Source organism: Macaca thibetana, chromosome 1 (assembly GCF_024542745.1).
Source record: "Macaca thibetana thibetana isolate TM-01 chromosome 1, ASM2454274v1, whole genome shotgun sequence".
NCBI lineage: Eukaryota > Metazoa > Chordata > Mammalia > Primates > Cercopithecidae > Macaca > Macaca thibetana.
The window spans coordinates 115,693,620-115,716,508 of NC_065578.1; the positions used below are offsets into that span (position 1 = coordinate 115,693,620).

General features: G+C 44.7%; 1 protein-coding gene and 1 non-coding gene across 2 annotated transcripts in view; both read right to left on the minus strand.

The window, feature by feature from the left end:
• NGF (nerve growth factor) overlaps nt 1-22,889 on the minus strand; it is a 1,213,865-nt gene that overhangs the window by 1,101,063 nt on the left and 89,913 nt on the right. The gene's annotated exons all lie outside the window — the stretch shown is intronic.
• On the minus strand, nt 7,308-7,411 carry LOC126944730 (U6 spliceosomal RNA). The gene has a single exon (XR_007722163.1). It is a non-coding gene; the product is annotated as a U6 spliceosomal RNA (small nuclear RNA).

Consider the following 22,889-nt stretch of genomic DNA (forward strand, 5'->3'; position numbering starts at 1 on the left):
AGGCCTGCTGTGGGTTAGAGCTTTCCTAGCTTTCTAAAAGCAGGAATGCTTGGGCTGTCATTTCTACCTCTATGCTCAAACTCTCCTCCTGGCCCTGTCACTAGCAGCTAAAATCACTCCAGAGGATTCACAAGCAGCTTCTCAAAATGGCCCTCAGCACTGTCAATTCCCTACAGATCTCTGTCTCTGACCCCCCTTTTAAATGCCTTCCTAACACTTTTGACCACATACCTTTTTCAATATATGGGCCCTCACTGATATGTTCAACTTCTTAAGGTCCTTCTCAGCATTTAAATTGGAGTCTTACCCCTTTCACATCCTGACCCCTACCCCTTTCTCTAGCTATCACCCTCCCTCATGGACAAACTTCTAGAAGAGTCACTGCCACTCCTAATTGTTCACCTCCCAATCATCCCTCTGCCTCTTCCAGCTCCCATGAATACCAGTTCACAGAAATTGTCTGATTGAGGTCATTCATACTGACCTCCTGATGCGTCTTAGTCCTTCCTTGACCTCTGCTGCATCTCTTCCATCTATCACACACTTCCTGAAACCAGACCTCCCACCTTTCTGTCACTGTCTCTGTGCACTCCTTAGTTCTCAGCCCCCTCTTCACCGGCTTGACCCCTCGCTTCCTCAGGGAGGGCCTCCACACCTTCTCTCCCTGCTTCATACTCTTCCTGGCATGATTTCCAGCTCTAATCTGGTCCTCTCCTGAGCCCTGGATGTACAAATCCAGTATGTCCTGGACATCTGCATTTGTTCAGAAAGAGCACAGCATACTTGAGTCTTAGTACCAATGGCAAGCCTAAGTTTGAGGTTCCACAAATAAATATGCTTTAGGCAGTGATGACATTCAGCACCCTACTATTCAAGGCAGAAACCGGAGAGGTGAGTGAGCCCTCTCTTTTCCTGCTCTGCCCCTCACCCAATTACTGTGGATTCCAATGTTGTGGTAGAGAACGTAGACTTTGTGTCTTTTAACATAGACACAGATAGTGACCCATCACTGAATGACGAAGGGCACATAATTAAGCCTCTTTGTGCTTCCTTTACTCTAGAATATTTCAGAGCTGTTAAAAGGATTAAGTGAAATTATGCATAAAAGAGAGTCTCATAGTGGCTGCTGTTCAATAATTCATTCTCTCTACTGCTGGCGTCCTTTACATCTGGGTGCCTGAAGCAGCTTTTTGGTGGTATCCCTAATTTTTGCCTTTCTCTAATCCAGCATTTCTCAAAGTGTTTCTGGACCAGCAGCATCAGCATGTTAGAAATGCAAATTCTGATGCAGACTTACTGAATCAGAAACTGGAGATGAAACCCAGCAATCTGTTAAAAGCAGCTTTCCAGGTGATTCTGATGCACAGCAAAATCTAAGAACTAATGCTCTAATCCACCCTCCAAGCCCACATGGCTGCCCCTCTCCACCATCCATCTTCACACTGGACTCCAACACATAAACCCATTTCTGCTCAGCCATTCAAACTCCTGTGCAGTCCCCTAATGTGCCATACACCCTTTCTTCTGCCATCCTATAAGTCCCTTTGGCATTCTCCCAACCCACCCACCTTACCCCCGACCTTCATTCACTTGGCAAATCCACTCACCCTGTGAATACCCATTAGGTCTGGATCCTCACTTTTGCACACCTTAGTGTAGCATTTCCACTTCTGTTGATTGCCTGTTCCCAGATAGACTATGAGTTCCTAGATGACATGGACCAGGCTATATCCTCCCCAGCATCTAATGCTATGGATGTTTACTGAATGAATGGATGCATGCATATTTTTCTGTTGCCCAAACAGCCATCATTTTAACATTTAACTATCACTTTGAGTCTGCTTCTTGGCTTAGGGCTGCCACTTTAGCCAAGGGAAATCCATGCCCCGACTTGCTACCCATCTGTGAGTTAGGGCCTCTCCTCTCTCAAGACTTTGAAGTTAGAGAGGGTAAGAATGAGTCATGCATGGAATTAGGGTGTTAGAAAGTTGAGTGGGGACCCATGGCAAGCAAAGGTACTAGGTAAAGAGATCCACAAAGACAGAGACACCAAGAGGAACATCAGCCCCGGACCTGCCTGGTTCCAGAGCTTTTTAGTCTCCGTCCTGGGCCTCTAATGCTCTCACAAGAAACCCCTCCCTTCCCCCAACTAGACTGGAATCTCCCATCAGATAGTTGATAAGTACTCTGTATTTCTTCAAAGAACTCACAATTCTAATTATCTATATTACTCAGTTATGTAACTATTAATTTAATATCCCTTTTTTTTTCCTGCTAAGCTTTATGAGGTCATAAAGCCAATCTGTTCTTTCCATGTTATCCCTGGTGCTCAGCTTAGTGCCTCACAAAGAAAACTAAGCACTTAGCACAGGGGGTCAACACTCCCTAGTGAAGGAGGAGGGCATAGAGGCAAAGGGACTTGTCCATGGTATCCTGTGGTTAAGAAGAGGAGGCAAGGCTGGAACAAGACTGGAATGGGTGGGTCTCACATTTCCCACCAGCTACGCTGTGTGCTGCCCTCCTAGATGCAAACCTGAGTGCACAGGATGTTCGGGCGTGCACAGTGGGAGGCATCTCCTGGCTGGGCTCAGGCTTGCTGGTGGGGCTACACAGGATTTGTGCCCACAGACTTTCAAGTGCTGGGTTTCCTTTTCAGCCCCAACCCCTCACCCGTGTGCCTGGAGACAGTGTAAGTCTCAGTAGTGGGTTGGGAGGCCTGGATACTGGGCGTATTAGGTGGATAATGTGGGCAAGTCATGTGGTCTCTCCAAGCCTGTCTGTAAAATGGAGGTGACCCCCGTTCCTACTTCATGAGGCTATTGTGAAGACTAAGTGAAGGAAAATGTGGAAAGGGCTAAGTACAGTGACTGGCCCTTCATCATAGTTCAACAAAAGGTCACTCACCTCCTACACCCGCCCACACACACATCTCCACCCCAAACTGTGCTCCAGATGTTTCCTGAAGATAAACCCAGGGGAACGCACTGCTGTTCCCACCTAATGGAAGTAGCTACTTACTGTATAGTGGTTGTTACATGCCAGGCAATGTCCTAAACTATGACCATTTCACAAGTGAAAAAACTGAGCCTCAGAGAAGTGAAGTAACTTGCCTGAAGTCACACAGCCACAAAGTGGCAGAGTTGGGCGAATCTGCCTGAACCCAGACAGGCTCAAATCCTGGGCTCCCAACATGCTAGGGCAGTTCACTGTGGTGGTAGAAAGCACTAGCAGGGGCCAAGAATAGGAGAAGGGCAGTGTTTTTATGAAAAACAACAGGGAAGGTTAGAGTTGGTGTTAAAACATAAGATCATGGAAAGTTTCTTGGAAATTAAGCACATGCTGTTGAACAGTTACTCAAATGGATTTGCCCCCAGGAGCTGCCAGGTGATCAAGCTGCAACTTGTGTAACTGGGGAGCAAGAAGGTGGGAGGCTCTAATCCCAGGCAAGCTCGGCATTGCCTCTCCTGTTAGGTGAATGGGCAGATCTGCTCCCCCAGGCTGCGGCTGTCTGCGTACAGGGATGTGTCCCTTGCCTCCTGTGGGCTGTAGAGAGGCCTCCTCTGTGTTCATGATTGTCCTTCAGCTGACAGAAGTTTTAACACTGTCCCTTCTGGCCCTGTCTTCTATAAGAAGCAGGGATCTCATCCCTTCTCATCTCTTCCCTTACCATTTAGGACTCTGATGCAGTACAGTTAATCTGTGCATAGGAAAGAAGAGCTGTTTAAAGAGGTTATTCGGTAAATGCAGAGAATGTCTTTGTAGTATAAATCATTGTTCTATTTAAAACTGCTTGTAGGTTTTTGTTGGCGGTGTTTTTGTTTGTTTGTTTTAGAGATGTGGTCTCACTCACCATGTTGCCAGGCTGCTCGCAAACTCCTGGGCTCAAGAGATCCTCCTAACTTGGCCTCCCGAAGTGCTGGGATTATACCTATGAGCCACAGTGCCCAGCCTGGTTACAAGTTTTTAAAGTTTTGCTAAAATGACAAGCATCTGAGGACATTATTGCCAACTATATATTGTCCCAGAAACAAACATTCATCCTTTACTATAAAAATCTTCTGTGTATGGGTTCTCTCCCAAAGAAGAGACAGCAAAATGCTCACAGCCAGCTCTTCACCCGATGTGCATGTGCCAGGAGAGAAGCCCAGAGTCCTTGCTGGTCACCCAATCCAGTTCCCTTATCACTGGTGCCAACAAGGCAATGTTTTCTAAGGGAAGGGAAACCAACATTTATTGAACATGTACTACTGCCTACAGCACTATTTTGGGGACTTTTTATTTCATTTCATCCTATGAAGTAGCTAGAGGTAAATACAATCCCCACTTTGCAGAGAGGGAAATTGAGAGGTTAATAGCCTGTAAGAAGTGGTTGAGAGTATGTTTGAACACATATCTATAAGCCTTAATCTTTCCACTAGATCAAGCTGCTTCCCATTAGGGACATAAAAGAACCCTGTGTTGCCACTGGAGGTTTTTACCTCAACATACCCTAAAGCCAGAGACTCCCATATACTACTGTGGACTCATCAGATTCTTGTGGGTCCATACACTTGAGTAGCTAGCTAGGTATACTTATTCCAAATGAGTAGCTAATAGATAGGCATGGCAGAAACTTATTAGTTGTTCAACAAACCATACCCATTCTTCTTCCTAAGCACCCACCTTGAACACATTTCTCACCCCAACTTGTGGAGGTACAGCCATGTGACTGTTCTAGGCAACGGAATAGGAGCTCACCTGATGTACATATCACTTGCAGGCCTGGCCCATAAGCCCTTCCACAAAAAAGCACTCTCTTTGTATACCCACCAGATGCATGGTGGAAGAAACAGGAAGGCCCTCAAGCAACAGTTCTCATCATTGGCTGTTGACTGAAATCACAGGGGAGTTTTAAATATCCCCATTGTCAGGCTGCATCCTAGACCAAATAAAACAGACACTCTGGAAGTGGAACCAGGAATCAGGACTTAACAAAGCTTTCCAGGTGATTCCAATGCGCTGCCAAGGTTAAAAATCATTGCCTCAGGCCAGGCACGGTGGCTCATGCCTGTAATCCCAGCACTTTGGGAGGCCAAGGCAGGTGGACCGCCTGACATCAGGAGTTCGAGACCAGCCTTGCTAACACAGTGAAACCCCGTCTCTACTAAAAATACAAAAAATTAGCTGGGCGTGGTGGTGGGCGCCTGCAATCCCAGCTACTCAGGAGGCTGAGGCAGGAGAATCACTTGAACCCGGAGGCAGAGGTTGCAGTGCAGTGAGCTGAGATCGCATCATTGCACTCCAGCCTGGGCAAAAAGAGCGAGACTCCATCTCAAAAAAAAAAAAAAAAAAAAAAAATCAAATCACTGCCTCAGAGCAATGATTCTCAAAATGTGTCCCTCAACCAGCAAGATCAGCAAAGACTGGGAACGGTTTAGAAAATGCACATCTGCAAGTCCCATCCCAGACCTACTAAGTCAGAAACTCTGGGGAATTGCATTTTAAGTTCTCCAGATGACTCTGATGCATATTGAAGTTTGAGAACCACTGCTCTAGAGGAAGTAAGTGCCAAGACAGAAGGAGCCTGGTCCTGAGCTGCTGCTTGGAGGAGGGCCATGTGGGAGAACCACTCTATCAGGAACAACATATCACACTATTGTGTGAGAAATCCACTTTTATTGTGTTAAGCCATTGACTCAATGGGTACGCATTTATGTGGCTTATGACAACATAAAAGATTGGAAGGTGGGGTCTAAGCAGTGGTGTGCAGGAGCTGGTTCACACCAGCTCATCTGTTAAATTTTCAGTAATTTTGCAAACAAGGTGACTTCTCATTGCTAATATTAAATTGGCCAAGGTTGGAATAGTTGCACCATGGAAACTGCCAAATGCTACAAACCAGGACTTGTTTTCCCAGAGAGCTGGTTGTTAAACATTAACCAGCACACCACTGGGATTAAGCATCAGACAGTAGAAAGGCAGGATGATGGTATAGTGGCCCTGGGCTGTAATGAACCATCAAACGAAATGCCATCATGTGAGGCTCCCTAGGCCCAGCCCACACTCAGGCTTCTCTTGAAAACATTGTGTCTTTGCCATGTCCTTGTATTTAGAGATTCTGGAAGCTGAGAGAGAAAGACTGTGGAACCAGAATGATGGTCAGAACTATCATTCAGGTTAAGAACTGGTGGGTTTCAAGCAGGGTTTCTCAACTGCGGCACTGTTAAGATTTTGATCAGATGAATCTCTTTGGGGGATGCTACCCTGTACATGTGCATTTTTAGCATGTTTAGCAGCCTCCCTGGGCTCTACCCACTAGATGTCATTAGCCACCCTTCTCCCTCCATTTGTGACAAGGAAAAGTGTATTCAGATACTGTCAAATGTCGGTCCGCTGGAGGGCAAAATCACCCCCAGTTGAGAACTACTAATTAAGAACTACCTAGAAAGCAAGAGACACCCCCATAAGTGTGAGCTGGGCCTCAGCCTACCATCTCAACCCCATAACAATTTAGGGAAGATGCCTTTGGATTCAACTGTAATCACTTCCTATCACATTCTATTAATCTCTTTTCCAGTGTTCCCCATCTCTCTGATCACTCCACTCCCTTCTCAACCACACAGCTCCTAGAGCCTGTACCACCGCATTAGCTCTTGGTTTGGGAGTGTCTGATGCTGACTGAAAAATATTTCAAGTGTGTTAGCTTCTCTCCTCGACACCACTGGCCTCCATCCCTCTTCAAGATAGTATGGTGCAGAGACTGAGAACACTGGTTCTAATGGCAGCTGGTCTGCCTGGATCCTTGCTCTGCCACACTTTAGCTCTGACTTTAGGCAAGTCTCTTAACCTCTCCGAGCCTCCTCCATTTCCTTGTTAATCAAATGGGTGAAAATACTATTTCCTACTTCACAGAGTTGTAGAATAAAGTGAGATAATACTCAACAAACATTGGCTACTGTTTTTCACTAAATGGATTTTAGAGCGCACCCAGAATGGTGGACCCTGTGCCACATGCTGGGGGCATGGAATTGAGCAAAACAAACACATAGGCCCACTCGCTGTTATAGTCTTGTGGGGAAGACAGTGCAATGAGCAGGTCTTAAGATGATGTGTGGTAAGTGCCAGAATAGGAAAATCCCCTGGTACCACAGAAAACCACAGGAGGAGCCTAACAAGCCTCAGGGGTTGGGAGGAGGCTCCTGGGGAAAATAAAGATGGGCTCCAGGCAGGCCCTGCTGGTTGCCTGCCAAATGTACATGCCCTCCCCTTGGTCATCCCAATTTTTCTGGACCTTTTTCCTTTACATTTTTTTCCATTTATTTACTTATAAAAATATGGAATGCTTCATGAATTTGCACGGCATCCTTGCACAGGGGTCATGGTCATCTCTGTGTGGTTCCAATTTTAGCATACGTGCTTCTTAAGCCAGCACTCTTCACTTTTTTGCACTACACTCAGCTCTTCTTCCTTTCTTTTCCTAAAAGGTAACCAACCATTTTAATGTTTATCTTCTTACTTCAATGTGTTCTTGCAACATGGGTATTGTTTTGTGTGTGTGTCTATGTACTTTTAAACTTTTATCATAAAAATTTTCTAAGGTACACAAAAGTAGAGAAGATAATATCACAAACCTCCATGTAGCCATCACCTAGTTTGAACAATTTTACCAACATTTTGCCAACTGTGTTTTATCTAGTCTCTCTACTCCATCCTTACTTCTTTCTTTCAGAAGTATTTTAAGACAATCCCAGACATCGTTTCACCCATTATACATCTCAGTATGCATGTTCAACAGAAAATGACCTTTCAATAAAGCTCATAACCACCAAGTAGATTTTTTTTTTTTTTTTTTTTTTTTTTGCTATGAGTACTCCTGATCCATTGCTTCTAACTGCTGCACAGTGCTTTTTGTGTGCCCGCCCCGCATCTGACCTATTCTTTTCCACAATAATTGACACTCAAGTGGTGGGCAACTCCATTCCACCACTAATAAGACTGCAGGAACATCCTCGCTTTGTGAGAATTTCCCCTGGGACACAACTGTGGGTCACACGATATATTCATTTATATAATTTCACCAAGAAGACCAGACTGCCCTCCAGAATGGCTGCACCAGTCCACAGTCTCACCAGCAGCGTGAGGTTCCCATGTCCTCACACCCTGCCAATCATTGGAATTATCCAGCTGGCCTTTTTTCCTTTTTTTTTTTTTTTTTTTTTTTTTTCCACTTTCTCAGACCTCACAGGTTTCTATTAATAATTGTTTTCAGTCTAATGTATGTAAAGTCTCATTTAAGTTCATATTGTTGATGATTAACAATGATTTTGAGCATTTTATCATATTTTGTAAGATTTTAGGGTTAATTCTTCTATAAATTGCATGTTCATATCTTTTACTAATTTTTCTATGGGGTTGCTGTCTTTTTCCTGATTTGTAGGAATTTCTTGTGTATTCTAGATATTAGTCAGTTTTAGATATTGCAAGCATCTTCTCCCATTCTATCATTTGGTCCTACTTTTTGATCACTTTTGTATCCACCTTTCTCTCCCACCTTCAGCTCCAGGGGGATCTCCTGCTCAGTCTCATCTACTCATGAGACTCCTATACCCTCTTGCCAGTGATGGATTTAGGAATACAGTTGTGACCAATTCTCTACTGAGAGAGTGAATTCAGCCAGAGGGCTTCCAAGAAAAATTTCTTCACTCCTCAGAGACATGAGAAGATCTAGTCTCTTGTCTCTCCTCCCACTGAGTGTTCTCTGGATATGACATGGAGCTTCTGTAACCATCTTACTACCAGTTTGAGGATAAAACCCACTGTGAAGGCATGGTACTGTTGGTGGCAGGGTTGAGCCACTGTATTAACCACCCTGGGGCCTGCAACGCCTCTAGTCTTCCCTTTAAGTGAGATAATAAATGTCCTCCTCGTCTAAGTTAGATTGAGCCAGGGTTTCTGACACTTGCAGTGAGAAGGATACGGACAGACGCAGCCTCTAAGCCAGGAGTTTCTGAATCTTTTTTTTTTTTTTTAATCACAATCACCAGTAAGAATTTGGCTTTTTATATCATGATCCAGTATACACATAACTGAAACAACACTTAACTTCATGGTGTCCAGTGTGCTCAGATAGCCTCTTTTCTATTTCCTTTGTTCTTTTGGTTTTTGTTTTTTTGGAGGGTATGGGGGACAGTAATGCTCGATGTAACCTACTAAATTAATTACACAAGCTACTAATGGGTCATGACCCACAGCTTGAAAAACATTGCTCTGGGTTTTAGGCCTCTGAAGTGAGGCCTATAAGAATAATGGGCTTTAGTCAAGTAAGATCTGGAGCGGGGAGCGAGGATGGTGGGGAGGATGTTTTCTAGGAAAGAATACTGTAAAGAAGCCCTCAGCAGGATGGGGCCAATCAGATACCTCCCTCCCCCAAGGGTGACCACAGGGTGAGCCCTTGATAAACCTTTGTTGATTGGTTGTATTCCCTCCCACAGCTCTCCTCCCAGGGTGCCTTTCTGCAGCCTTATTCTATGAATAGATGAGAGCTTTTATCTCCCCTCTGCCTAACCCTCAGAACTCCGGAGAAGGGCGGCGGGTGGGGGGATCCCTGAAGTCGGCTAATTAGAGATGGCTGGGAGGATTACCAGGGCCTTGCTCTGGCAGCTGTGCCCACCTCTAAATTCAATATCCAGAACCTGCAGAGAAAGGGCTCACCTTGAGAAGCCCCGAGACAAAGCAGGAGACAGATAGGGTTTGTTCTCAACAGAGCACTCACCCTCTGAATACAGTTTTTGTTTAAGCCCCAAGGCTGGGAACATTCCACAGCCTGGCAAACTCCCTGTCTCCTCAAGGTCAGTCCTTCCTCAGCATTCCTCTTTGGAAACGTCTCCCACGGCTGGCCCTGCTCCTGCCCCCTGGCTTTGGGGGCAGTTATATAATTCTTAGGAAGACCTAGAAATACAAGCATATGGTGTCCTCAATTCCCAGCACAGACTTGCTGCTTCACATTTTTAGCTGGTGCTGAGAGACTGGCTTTCACACACAGACACACACACGTACACATCCCTGACTCATAACTACATCTCTGCTGCAGTATTGCAGATTTTTAAAAAATTAAATCCTACCTCTGGAGCCACATAAGGGTGAAAGCATAGGACGTTTTGTCCCAGTAACTGTGAGGATGGAAAGGCCGTATCAGGGCCACTGCAGGGCCAGGGGTCCTAGCACCCCTGGCTTTGGCTATGAGGGTTTGGTTGCTTGTAGCTGAATTCCCTAACCAAAGCCTGTCATGTGTGGTGCCAAGCTCACAAACTCAGCATGCATCTATTACATGTTTGCAATGACTAAAAGATTAGGGAAGAAAGCCTGGTTTGTGGGGATCAGGGATACTTAGAAAATATGTTCTGCAAAATGTTTTATTAGAGGTTCTGAAAATTAAGACACAGAAAGCATTTTACTTAATGAAGAAAATAGGGTAAATATGTTCAAAGGAGTATAGTTGTTAAAAGCAAACTGTTTAGAGTCAAGGTCAACCCAGATTCACTTTCTGGTTCTCTGCAGCTTACTAGCTGTGACCTTCAACAAGTCTCTCTTAACCTGAGTCTTAGTTTTCCAATATGTAAAATGGACAGAGCATTGTGAGAGTGGTTGTAAGGATTAAATGAGATCAGAGACTTTAGCACCATGACTGTAAAGACAAAGGGCTCTATAAATGTAGCTGGTACTACAATTCACTTTTTTTTTTTTTTTTTTTTTTTTTTTTTTTTTTTTTTTTAGACAAGAACTGACTCTGTCACCCAGGCTGGAGTGCACTGGCGTGATTACAGCTCACGGCAGCCTCGACCTGACAGGTTCAAGCCATCCTCCCACCTCAGCCTCCAGAGTAACTGGGACTACAGGCATGAGCTACCATATCCTGCTAATTTTTGTATTTTTTGTAGAGATGGGGTTTTTCCATGTTGCCAGGCTGGTTTCAAATTTCTGGGCTCAAGCAATCTGCCTGCCGTGGCCTCCTAAAGTGTTGGGATTACAGGCAAATGAGCCACCACGCCAGCCCACAATTCACTTTTAACACAAGTGAAACACATGTCATTAGACAATGGAATAGACTTATGCTAATTTTCTTTTCTCTCTTACTTTACACAGTCTGATTTCCTGAAGAGAGGAGGTGGGAGTAAGCTAATCAGGCCCTGAGTTAGCTGTCTCCAAGAAGCTTAGAGTGTCCCACTTACCTACGGGTTGCAGGGCCTGCACTGCCAGTAGGGCTGGCTTTTAGGGGTGCTGCTGTTGGTGTGTGCTGTACTTGTTTTCTAGGATTGGGACAAGCATCCTAGAGCTCCTGGCTTTAAAGGCCAGGTCTGGGAACTGATGGGTGCAGCAAATGCAAACAGACAGCAAACAGGCCAAAGAGGAGATTCATTCACAGAAGAGGGCCCTGGTACAGTACTGCTGAGGTTTTGCTGCGGCCTGGACGCGGCTGGCTCCTTCGACTTACACAATATGTCTTCTCTCTCTCTTCACCTGCACTTATAAGAATCGGTGCTAAGCATATGTGCCTACCACAGTGCAGCCTGTAGATTATCAAGTGAAGAAAGAATTGCTGCCATTTCCCAAATATTAAACGCCAGGTTCTGCCTATGCGTAATTTTCTCAATCTTCACAACACACCTGCTAACTCCAGTTTACAAATGAGGAGACGTACCGGCCGGCTGTTGCAGGCGTCTGGTTTTAAGGGCAGTGGCAGTAGGGAAAATGATTTATTTTAGCATCAGCCACTGTGCTAATCCCTTTAGATATCATCTCATTTAATCCTTTTAACAACCCTGAAGCATTATCCTTATTCTAAAGGGACTTCAGACCTCTCTGCCGTCCACACTGTCCCCTGCTCGGTGCAGGAGTGTAGACTGGCACTGTTCCGTCTGGTGGTCTCCCCGACAGGGGCTCACCTGGAAACTGGCCTTTGGGCTGGGACTGTGCCTCTGTACTTAGGCTGGCAGCCCATATTAGGACAGGGCACCGTGAAAAGCACTTTCTTACCGCATATGCACGATTTCACTCGGCCCTCACACAGCCCACGAGGTGGGCACTGCCACAGTGCCACCTCACAGGCAAGGAGGCCAGGCCCAAGCCCTGAGGACGCGCCGCTCAGGTGGAAGCCTCCTGGTAGCTCGCGGCAGCCTGGGGGCGCGCGGATTCGTCTCTGCGCTACGGCGGCTGCCGAGGACCATCCCGCGGAGGCGGCGCTTGGCGGCGGGTCCCCGGCCTGAGGCTGGGTGACGCTTCCAAGCCCGGCCAGACCTACGTCTGCAAGAAGAGCAGAGGTTCCTCAGTCGGGAGCGGACCCCTCTGCGGCCCCAGCCGGCCCTGCCTGCAGCCGCCACCTGAGCGTGGGCGCGGCTGCTATCTCCCACCCGCGCGTCGGCCAGTAAAGGGCTCCGTGCTTAAACATCATTCGTTACAGAAGTATTGCAGCCATCACACGGCATTTTAAAAACACGAATGATGATAAATGACTTTAACACTGCTTCCAATTCTGCCCCAAGCACAGCATCATTACCATTTGCATGCGTTTCACTTCATTCGATTTCCATGTGTATGGATTTGTTTCTACACAGCTGTGGTAAAACGCACATAATAACCTGAATCCAGGGTTGTTTTCCACTTTGTAACATGAACATTTTCACTGTGTTATTACAAACGCTTCCTACCTATAATTTTTAATGGCAGGACTTTAAAAAATTGGGTTGATAACGCTGTCACTTCTCTCAGCATCTCGCAAATGTTTAACATTGAAGTGGCTTCCAAAGCTTCACCTTTATAAATTATTCCTTTTTTTTTTTTTTTTTTTTTTTTTGAGGTAGAGTCTCGCTCTTGCGGCACAGGCTGGAGTGCAGTGGCGCGATCTCAGCTCACTGCAAGCTCCGCCTCCCAGGTTCAAGAGATTCTCCTGCCTCAGCCTCCCGAGTAGCTGGGATTACAGGCATCTGCCACCACGCCCACCTAATTTTTGTACTTTTAGTAGAGACGGGGTTTCACCATGTTGGCCAGGCTGGTCTCGAACTTCTGACCTCAGGTGCTTCCCCCTCAACACCGCCTTGGCCTCCCAAAGTGCTGGGATTACAGGCGTGAGCCACGGCGCCTGGCCCATTCTTGTGTATAAAGTCCTTTCAGTATTGAGATCAGTTTCCTTAGCTTACATTCACAGGAGTGAAAGTGCTAGGTCAGAGTGTGAACATTTAAAAGCTTTCGGTATTATTGCCAAATGGCTTTTCACAGGTGACTTAGGGAGGTTTTGGTACTTGGAGCATTGCTACTTATATCCCATTTTTTTCCCCCAGGAAAACATCTAAAATGTGCTTTCATTGAGAGATAGTGACCCTTTCTGAGAGTGTCTACATTTAATTGAGATCAGAGCTTGAAGTTGAAAATGTTGTGCCCTAATAGTGGGCCTTCAGACATCAGAAAACAGGGTAGGAAGGTTCTCACGGGTTAGGATTTTTCTGGTGACCCTGAATCGGGGAGCCACTTATTCTGCTTTCACTTAAGGCTAACCTAGACTCCCAGCCCTGTGTAGAGTTCTGAGGGACGCCAGGGTCATAATGCTGGTGGTACAGAGTTCATCTGGAAGAAGTGAAATAATTTATGAATTCACAGAATATTGATCATGATATCCTTCCTCCTCTAGATGACAAGGTAATAAAGAATAATGAGATGTGATCATGGGAAATAGCCACCATGAGCAGCAGCCACCAAGGCACATAAACACTGTGGAATTGACCCTGCTGTCAGCATGTGGGTTTCTGGGGTGAGAGATTAAACCAAACTCAGTCCAGCTTCTTGTTTACTCTGGGTAAATCTACTTACTGTCAGGAATCTTCAGGCCAGTGTTGCCACCACTTGTTCTGTCTGTGATTCCAGTGATGAGTAGGAGGTGACCGGCAGGCAGACTGTCTCCCTATAGGTAGGGAGCCTCAGAGTTCTGCAGAGACTGGGGTATAGGTAGAAGATGAAAAAATATCCTTTCTGAATCAACTCTTTGCCTGCCTGGGAAAATCCCTACATTTCCTACCCACACTTTCTCTGCTCTAGGACCTAAGCCTTGGAGAGTTCCCCCCAGTTCATTGACCAGCTCCCTACACTAGAGTCCTTTTGTAGTGGGCATTGGGATGCACCACTCAGATTTCTCTTTAGGATTGGTGAACTTATTCCCTCAAGCTGCTGGGGATTTGCTGGCAGACAGACTTCTCCAGGAAGTGCCTTAGCTGAAGAGAGATGCCTCACTCAAGGTCACACCCCGTTCCCCTTCCTGGAGCAGCCCACATCCAATGAGCTTTACTGGTCTAGCACCCTCACCCCACCTTCAGAGTTCCCTGTGGGGTCAGCAGATACCTTTGCTGAGACTGCTTTGCAGTCCAACTTCTCTCTCTGCACAAATTGTTTATCATTTTCCTTCTGTTTCGAAGGTGTTAATCCGAAGACCACTCCTAATAAATGTTCTTCATGGAAGTTTCCATTTCTGTGTTGGCTTCTGGGAAACTCAGCCTGTGACACCAATCCCACATGAAATATTTATGTGCTACTCCCTGAGTGCCTTGTTTGATAAACATTATCTAGCAATAACATGGGGATAAGGTCACAACTCAAAATAGGCTGGCTTACAGCTTTGCAGCTTGTTTTGTGTCACTTCTTTTTTTCTGATTCTCACGAGCCCTGTCACACTACAACTCCTATTTCTAGGTGTGGAAGACAGAATAATGGCCCCCAAAGAGGACTGCATCCTAATCCCCAGAACCTCTGTATATGTTAATTACATGGCATAGGGAAATTAGGATTGCAGATAGAATTAAGGTTGATAATCAAGTGATCTTAAAATAGGAAGATTATACTGAATTTAACAGGCTCAATGTAATCACAAGGATCCTTAGACGTGGAAGAGGGAGGCAGAAGAGAATCAGAGTGAGATGTGACTATGGAAGAGAATCAGGGAGATGTGAAAAGTACTCACTCGCCAGACGGAAGAAGGGGTCATAAACCAAGGAATAAATGTGGCCTCCAGAAAATGTGAAAAGGCAAGGAAATGGATTCTTCCCTAGAGCCTCCAGAAAGAAGTGCAGCCCTGCCAACTCCTTTATTCTAGCCCATGTTAGAACTCCTTTATTCTAGCCCTTGTTTTGAGCCATTTAATTTGTAGTAACTTGTTACAGCAGCAATAGGAGACTAAGACACTGGGCAAATCTGCTTCCTTCCCAAGGGCTCACTTATAGGTGAGGCCGCAGCAGGAATAGTGAGGAGGAAGCAGTTGGAACAGAACAACCTCTCACATAAGTAACGCTTGGCCCTCCTGTCTTGATGCTACCATGAAAGAAGAAAGCATCTAATATTTCTCTATAATCTACCTCTTTAAAGTGAAATAATAAATCTGAGAATTTTAGCAGTAGAAAAAAGGATAAAGTTCATCTTTATCAATGACTTTCAAGCTTTCATTTTGCAGAGGAACATTTTTTAAAAATAGGGAATCACAGACATACAGTATCTAAGACATAAAAGTGGAGCTATCCTGATTGAAGCCCAAGGCCCATGGTCTTTCGCCTCCCCTGAGGAACTCTAACTTTCGCCTCCCATAAGGAACTGAGGACGAAGGGCAAAAACCATCCACCTAGGACACTTGGCCCCTGGACTAGTTAACAGCAAAACAAAAATTAGAACTCAAGTCTCTACCTCAGCCCAGTGCCTAGGCAAAGAGATTGACTATAGACTGTTCTCAGAACACTTGTGTGGCAGGCTTCGCTGGTCAATGAGATTTCTGCAGCATCACAGGACATCTGTGAATTTCCTATGGACAGATCTACACCTCTTCTTACATGTTTCTTGTGGATGTTTCACTTTGTTATACACTGGATCTTCACACCTAGAGCCAGTCCCACTGGAGATGTGAAATAAGCAGCTTACTACATGATGTGACTGTGTGACAACACAGTCATCTGACTCCAAAGCCCTCCCCCAGCAGTCCGCCAAGATGCCTGACACTCTACCATTGGAGTCACTAAGGTATTGCCTCCAAAAGCCTCCCTTCAAAATTTAAGTACATTTCATTGATTGCAAGGCTCACACTGTATCATTTCTAAACATCAGGGCCTAACAAATCTCTGGATTCTTTTTTTTTTTAATAGTACATAAATGAATGTAGCATCTTGCAATCAATGTCATTTTAGATTTGAGGAAATATGGTATGTGACTTGGGCGAATGATAAATAAATTAACCCATTAGCACCTTTGAAGGTTGAAGCAGATCAGAGTCCTCAAAGAATGGAGATAGGAGTGTGTGTGCATGTGTGAGTGTGTATGTGTGCAAGGTACAGTCTCCGCACTAGGAGGGATCTGAGCAGACAAGAACAAGCACAACAGGGAAGTGAGGGAGACATGGGAAAGGTTTCTTGAGCTGTGTGGAGTTTATATTCTGACATAGAAATTGAATAAATTAAGATCCTCATTTGGAGACATGGGAAGAGGTTTTTTGGATTGTGTAAAGTTTATATTCTGACATAAGAAATTGAATAAATTAAGATCCTCATTTGTTCTTGGCAGCAAATGAGATTCCAAAATGGTTGCTAGAGTTATGTTACAATGACATTCCTTATTTCAGAGTCTATAATCAAGCAAATCAAGTTAATCAAGTAAATATAAAATATATAGTTTTAAATGTAACTCATTCGTTCTACCAAATGGACATACTCATCATTTCTCTGTACTGGCTAAAAATCAGATGGTCGCTAACATGAGCCTTAAAGAGTAACAGCTGGTCAACTAGACTTTTGTTTGTCCAATAGTTCATTTGGCTAAATGAACTATTAATTCATTTCACCAGCATCTTCTGACTTAATCAAAGGTCAGCAGCCCAAAGGTATTTGCCAATCCTAGGATGACATTTAAGATCTAAAAAATAAAAATATACTTTTGAAATACAGACATGCATTCATTAACTAATAATTATGATGAAGACAAGAGTTTATTATTTAAACAATTTTGTTTGAGAACAGAAGGAGAAACCAAAATTGCAATCCAGGGACTTGTTATTTCGTCTTCCCTGCTGCAAAAATTAGCTATCACTTGGTGTCCAGCCAAGGCCATGAAGTCCCACTTTGCTTGCCTTTCATTATAAATTTGGAGATGTGCTCCTCTGGAAAACAAATTGGCACTAACATATAATAAAATTCTCTGCAAAAGGACAACAGACCTTTACAAATCACACAGAGGAAAAACAACAGTTTTCTGCTAAAAAAAAAATTCATCATGTCACTGTCTGTAATTCACCAATATGGGTGCAAATGCTTGGAATATTTTTATGTTTGGCAGAAAAGATAAAGGTCTAAAGAAGAAATATCACTGATGGCTTAACTGAACAGAACATAATGAACTGAAAATCTCTCAATTTTAGCAGCTCCCTCTTCAGCCCTTAGAGCACTCCCAGTAGTGGTGCAAACCCTGTACTTCCTGCAGAAGCTACTGGCGTTTAGCAATGTGCTAGCTGATCTGAGGGAAGGCACAGGGAGATACAGAGATGCAGAAGTTGACCGCTGAATGCAGCCCTAAGTGAGCAAATGGATGGAGAGAGCTCAAAATCTTGCAAACAGGTACCATTTGTGAAATCAGTTCCCCTTGTTTCAAACTCATTAATGGTGAGTTCCTGTATGCTGAGTTTCTGCAGAACATAGCCCATCTGGTTAGAAAAATGCCTACACCATCACTCAGCAGACATTTTCTAAAAACATACCATGTGCAAGGCATTGAATGGGGCACCATGAAGGATACATATTGACATTGTAGAGTATACCTGCCCCCAGGGAGCTCACCATCCATGGTAGAGACAGAAATACCACAATAGGAAGATGAGCAGGGCGACAGTGCTGTCACCCAGCCACAAAGGATAATGGGTGTGATGGGAGTCACAGAAGGGGGGAGTTGCATCCTGATGCTGGATGGTGGGAAGAATGGAGATGATGTTCGGTCCACATCTTAACAGAAGAGTAGAATTTTAACAGGGAATGACGAAGAAAGTTCATTTAGGGCAGAAGACACAGCATGAACAAAAGAGATGATTGCAGGAAAATGCAGGGGTGTTTAGAGCAAAGGTGAGTTACTTGGGGTGATAGTGATGGAAAAAAAGAGGCTGGATTGTGCTGGTTTGCCCAGATGTTGTCTGGCAGGACTGAGGAAACTGGGAAGCTGTGGAACAGGGGCATATCCTATCAGGTCACACCATGTGTCTTTGCCACCAATCCATCCTTCACGGGCTCAGAAGAAGGAGGAGTAAATGCCTGTGATAGCCTGATTTTCTAGCAATTACAGGAATCACTGCCCTGCACGTGGTCTGACCTCATGCCTTAGCCTTCATCTACAGAAACTAAGGCTTTATTGTAGTCTAGCAGCCACCACAACAAGCCCACTTACAATCAAAACGCCCCCTGGGATACCAGCCAAAGGGAGCAATGAGGGCAGAGCCCAGCCAACTGAGTGATGCTCATCCACCCCTCAACTTGGAGTTGAATTCACAGAGGTAAGCCCCATATTACATTTAGAACATTTTCAACACCCCAAAAAGAAATTCTATGCCTCTTACCCCCTCGGTTCTATCTACCACCTCCTCAACCCTAGGCAACCACTAGATCTACTTTTTGTCTATAAAAATCTATAGAGATTTGTCTATTCTGAGCATCCCATGTAAGTGGGATCATGCAATAACACCCTTTGCATCTGGTTAGTTTCACTTCACAGAATGCTTTCAAGGTTTATCTATGCTGCAGCATCTAGCAGTATTTTATTCCTTTTTCATGGTCAAATAATATTTCACTATGGATACATCTCATTTTATTAATCCATTCATCAGTTGATGGATATTTGGGTTGTTTTGCTTTTTGTTCATTATGAATAATTCTGCTATGAACACTTATGTACAAGTTTTGTGTGGACATATGTTTTCAATTATCTTGGGTGCATATATATGAAAGTGGAATTGCTGGGTCTTTTCTTCTCCATTCCCATTTCTTCTAGCACTTAACATGCATATCTATTAAACGAATAAATATCTGTTGAATGAATGAATAAAAGCATCTCATCTTCTTAGAAGACTTTTTGGCAGTTAACTACAAAACACACCAACATTAACAACTACAATCGGCAGTTAAGCCTTGTCACAGTTCGCTTTGTGGCTTATTTAGGTTGAGGTAAGCCGGGGACTCCTCTTACCTGCCTGATCCTTCTTTTGAAGCTGAGGAAGCTGGGGTGGGTAAGCAGAGTGAGCATGGACCTCCCCAAATCACCCAGGAAGACAGAAGCTTATCTCAACTCTGGCAGGTTCTCAGAGCAGCAAAGGCCCCAGAATCTGGCTGACTCACTCCAGAAGACGGAGCTGCCAGGAGCCTAGTCAGCCACGATGGGGCTTCACAAGGATGGCACCTCCATGCTGGGCTGTGGGATGAGGACAAGAAGGGACAGGGGCTGCATTCCCACCGACCCACCAATCTAAAGATGCTCAGGGCCTGGTGTGTGTGTATGTGGGGAGGTAGGGGTGGTGGCCTAGGGCACATGCAACTGTGTGCACTTAGTATTCCTATGAGTATGCTGCTGCCCACAACCCAAGGGTTATTATCAGTCATAAAGGGACACATGGAGACTTGGAATTCTTATCCAGACAGCAGATGCCACGGTGAGGCCTTAGCCCATACCTCGTGCACCCTCCACGCTCCTGCCCAGCCAGCACCGGGCTGCTCAGCAGGACAGCACAAGCACCGGACAAACTGCTTTGGCAGCTGTAACCCAGATTTATTCAGGGCAATGGGCAGCTAGGCAGGTTCCCTCCCAGCTGGTGCTGGGTAGGGCCGTGCCCTTCCATGGTTATCCCTATGGCATGCCAGGCTGGGTCAGACTCCTCACAGATGGTCTGGCAACACTTACTCTGACCCAGCACACAGCTTCTGGGGTTCATTGGTCCAAGCAGAGCTACAACAAGCGGCTTGGATTTCTAGGGAAGGAGCAGAAGGAAACTCCTCCTGCCACCCCTTGCCACCCCCTTTCCTCCTCCTATTGACTTTCCATCTGCCCTTCAAGGCCCAGCTGCCCACACACAGCTCCTGCCTCTTGTCATTGTGGGGCCCACATGGACACCCCCTCCTTCCTGTGCTCTCTCATAGTTTGATGGGCTATTTTCTCTCCAGCAAGACTAAAATCCTTAAGGCAAAGAATAGTTCTCCTTCCATAACAGCTTTTTTGAGACTTTCAGAACAGAGCCCCCAATTCAGAAATCAACAAAAACATTTTCTCAGCCTCATCGAGCCACTTTCATGTCTGATAGCCATACCCACTGGCCTGGCCCTTACTCAATACCTCGATGGTTCATTCAGCATGTAGCCAATATTTCATGCCTAAATAAGAACAGTCATGTTTTTAAGATGTCAAAAGGAGCACATGTTCAACAGAGAAAATACAAAAGCATTAAAAAAAAAAACTACCCATCACCCCACATGCAGAAGTAACTCCTATAAAATGTTGGTGTGTATGTTCCTCTTATTTTTCTACTTGTGTTTATTACTTTTTTCAAAATTGTGATTCAAATGTGCATGCTGTTTTACAACAAACATTATGAATATAGCATAGTGCTATTTGATTGGATTTTTTGCAATTTTAATGGCTATGTAATATTCTATCACATGGATGTCATGTGTTTTATTTAATCAGTGTTTAATTGTTCCTTATATTGGTTGCTTTCCATTTCAAAATTTATAAATAATGCCATGATGAATAATCTTATACAGAAATAATTTTGCACACTTCTGAATATTCTTTTAGGATACTATGGGATCAAAAATTATAAACTTCTTCAAATTTTTTTTAATTTCCTTTAAAATAGAGACAGGGTATCATTATGTTACCCAGGCTGGTCTCAATCTCCTGGCCTCAAGCGATCCTCCCACCTCAGGCTCCCAAAGTGCTAGGACTATAGGCATGAGCCACTATTCCTAGCCAAACATTTTTAAAGCTTCTTAAACTCATTGCCTAATTGCCCATCAGATGAGTTATAGCAATTTACACTCCTACTGAATTTGCCTGCAACAGTTTGTAATAGGCATCTTCCAATTGGAATCCTCAAAATTAAGAGAGGACAAGGGTTGAGCAGGTCCAGTGATATCAAAAGGTGGAGTAAGAAAAAGTAATACCCAGGCACAATGCTATGCAGAACGGAGAGCTATGTGTTCACAAAAATACCTATATTCGTCAAGAAAATGTTACACCATCCCACACACTCCCTACCCCCAGTGTCCTCTGCTGTAAGAGGCAGGCAAATATATAACACATTTTAGAAAGTGTTCCTTCCAAAGCCAGCACAAAAGCAAGCGTCCTTTCAGTGGCAGAGCGAGGAGGAATCTCAGTGTCAGGAATCCTGAGTCTCAAGGCCCAGCTTGTCTGCCATTCCCACAGAAACATACCCATTGGGTGCCTTCAGCCTGACCCTCAGTTTCCCCATCCAAAAGTTACAAAGATTATGAGAAGCTACACAGTGGGATTATGTGAGCGTCAAACATGATCAAGTAGGCCAAAATACTCTGTAAACAGTCAAACGCTGACCTTATTGCTAAGACTGGATGCTTGAAGGGGTAAGCACTATTCACTTGAGAGAAAGATGTTCTTCCCTGGAGACACTGGAAGGACAGAGCGCTGCTGCAGCATCCCCACAGCACCTAAGAATACAGGAGAGTCGCTATCAGCGACTCTTTTCCACATTGCAGAGACTGAATAAGAACTAGTTTCTGTAAGTCACAGGAGGAGAAAGAAAAGACCTTTGCCTATTTAAATTCCGGCCCACAAGGTTCTGCTTTAGACATGGCCAATTCAAGGTTTTTCTTGGTCCTTCATGTCATGGGGATTTAACTGCTCTACATTTGCAGGAAGCTTAATTGGCTCCGTTGCTAGAGGATCTGCTCCTACCATTTTCCTTTGCATTCGTGGCAGGCCTCAGAGGAAAAGCTGGAAATAATAATGCTGCAAGGTGAAATGAGGCGATGTGCTGGAAATTGCTTGGAAGAGTATAAAATACTAGGCAAAGGTAAGGTCTGATTATCACCCCTGGTGTGGAAGCACTAGCTATGCAGGAGAGCCTGTGTAGCAGTCAGGTGAATTCCAGTGCCAGATCCATGTGGTGTTAAGTCCTGGCTCTGTCCCCTACAAAGTGCACAACAATGGGCACAGTATTTTACCCACAAACCCTTGTTTCCTCCTCTTTCCAGCACCTTCAGCTCCCTGAACGTGTCTTTGTTCATGTGTTTGCTAACTACCTTCTTCCACAGAAGCAAGCTCTAGGAGGCAGGGAGATTTTCAGCCTTGTTGACTGGAAGATCCCAAGACAAGGAAGAGCGCCTGCCTCCAAAATTACTTGTCAAACAAATGAGTGCCTCTGGCACTCCCTTAGGACACTGTCTCCAGGAATTCTGTTTTGTCCCTCCAACCACTTCAAGGACTCAGCTTGATGTCTAGAATAAGGGTGACAAGTTAGGGTTGTCGGTGGGTGATAAGAGGATGGGCAAGGAGGGGGCGCCACTGGAAAAATAATTAACCTACGTGAGCTCACAGCAACTTCCTTCAGGAAACTTGACCCACTCCTTTTTTCAAAAAAAAATAGCCACTAAAGGGATTGTGATTTTAGCATGGAATCTCTGTGGGCAATAATCATTCCTAAAAGGGAGTGTTAATTTTAGATTGAAAAACGCTCTTTGCTTTTGAAGAACATATACTCAATAAACATAATGTTTCCACTGGAAAAAAAAAAAAAAAAAGATGAATAGACTAACTCCAAACCAGAAAAGCTTAATTCTTCAAATGTATATGGCCCCATACAGGCCAAGGCAGTCTCTGTGCCGGGATAG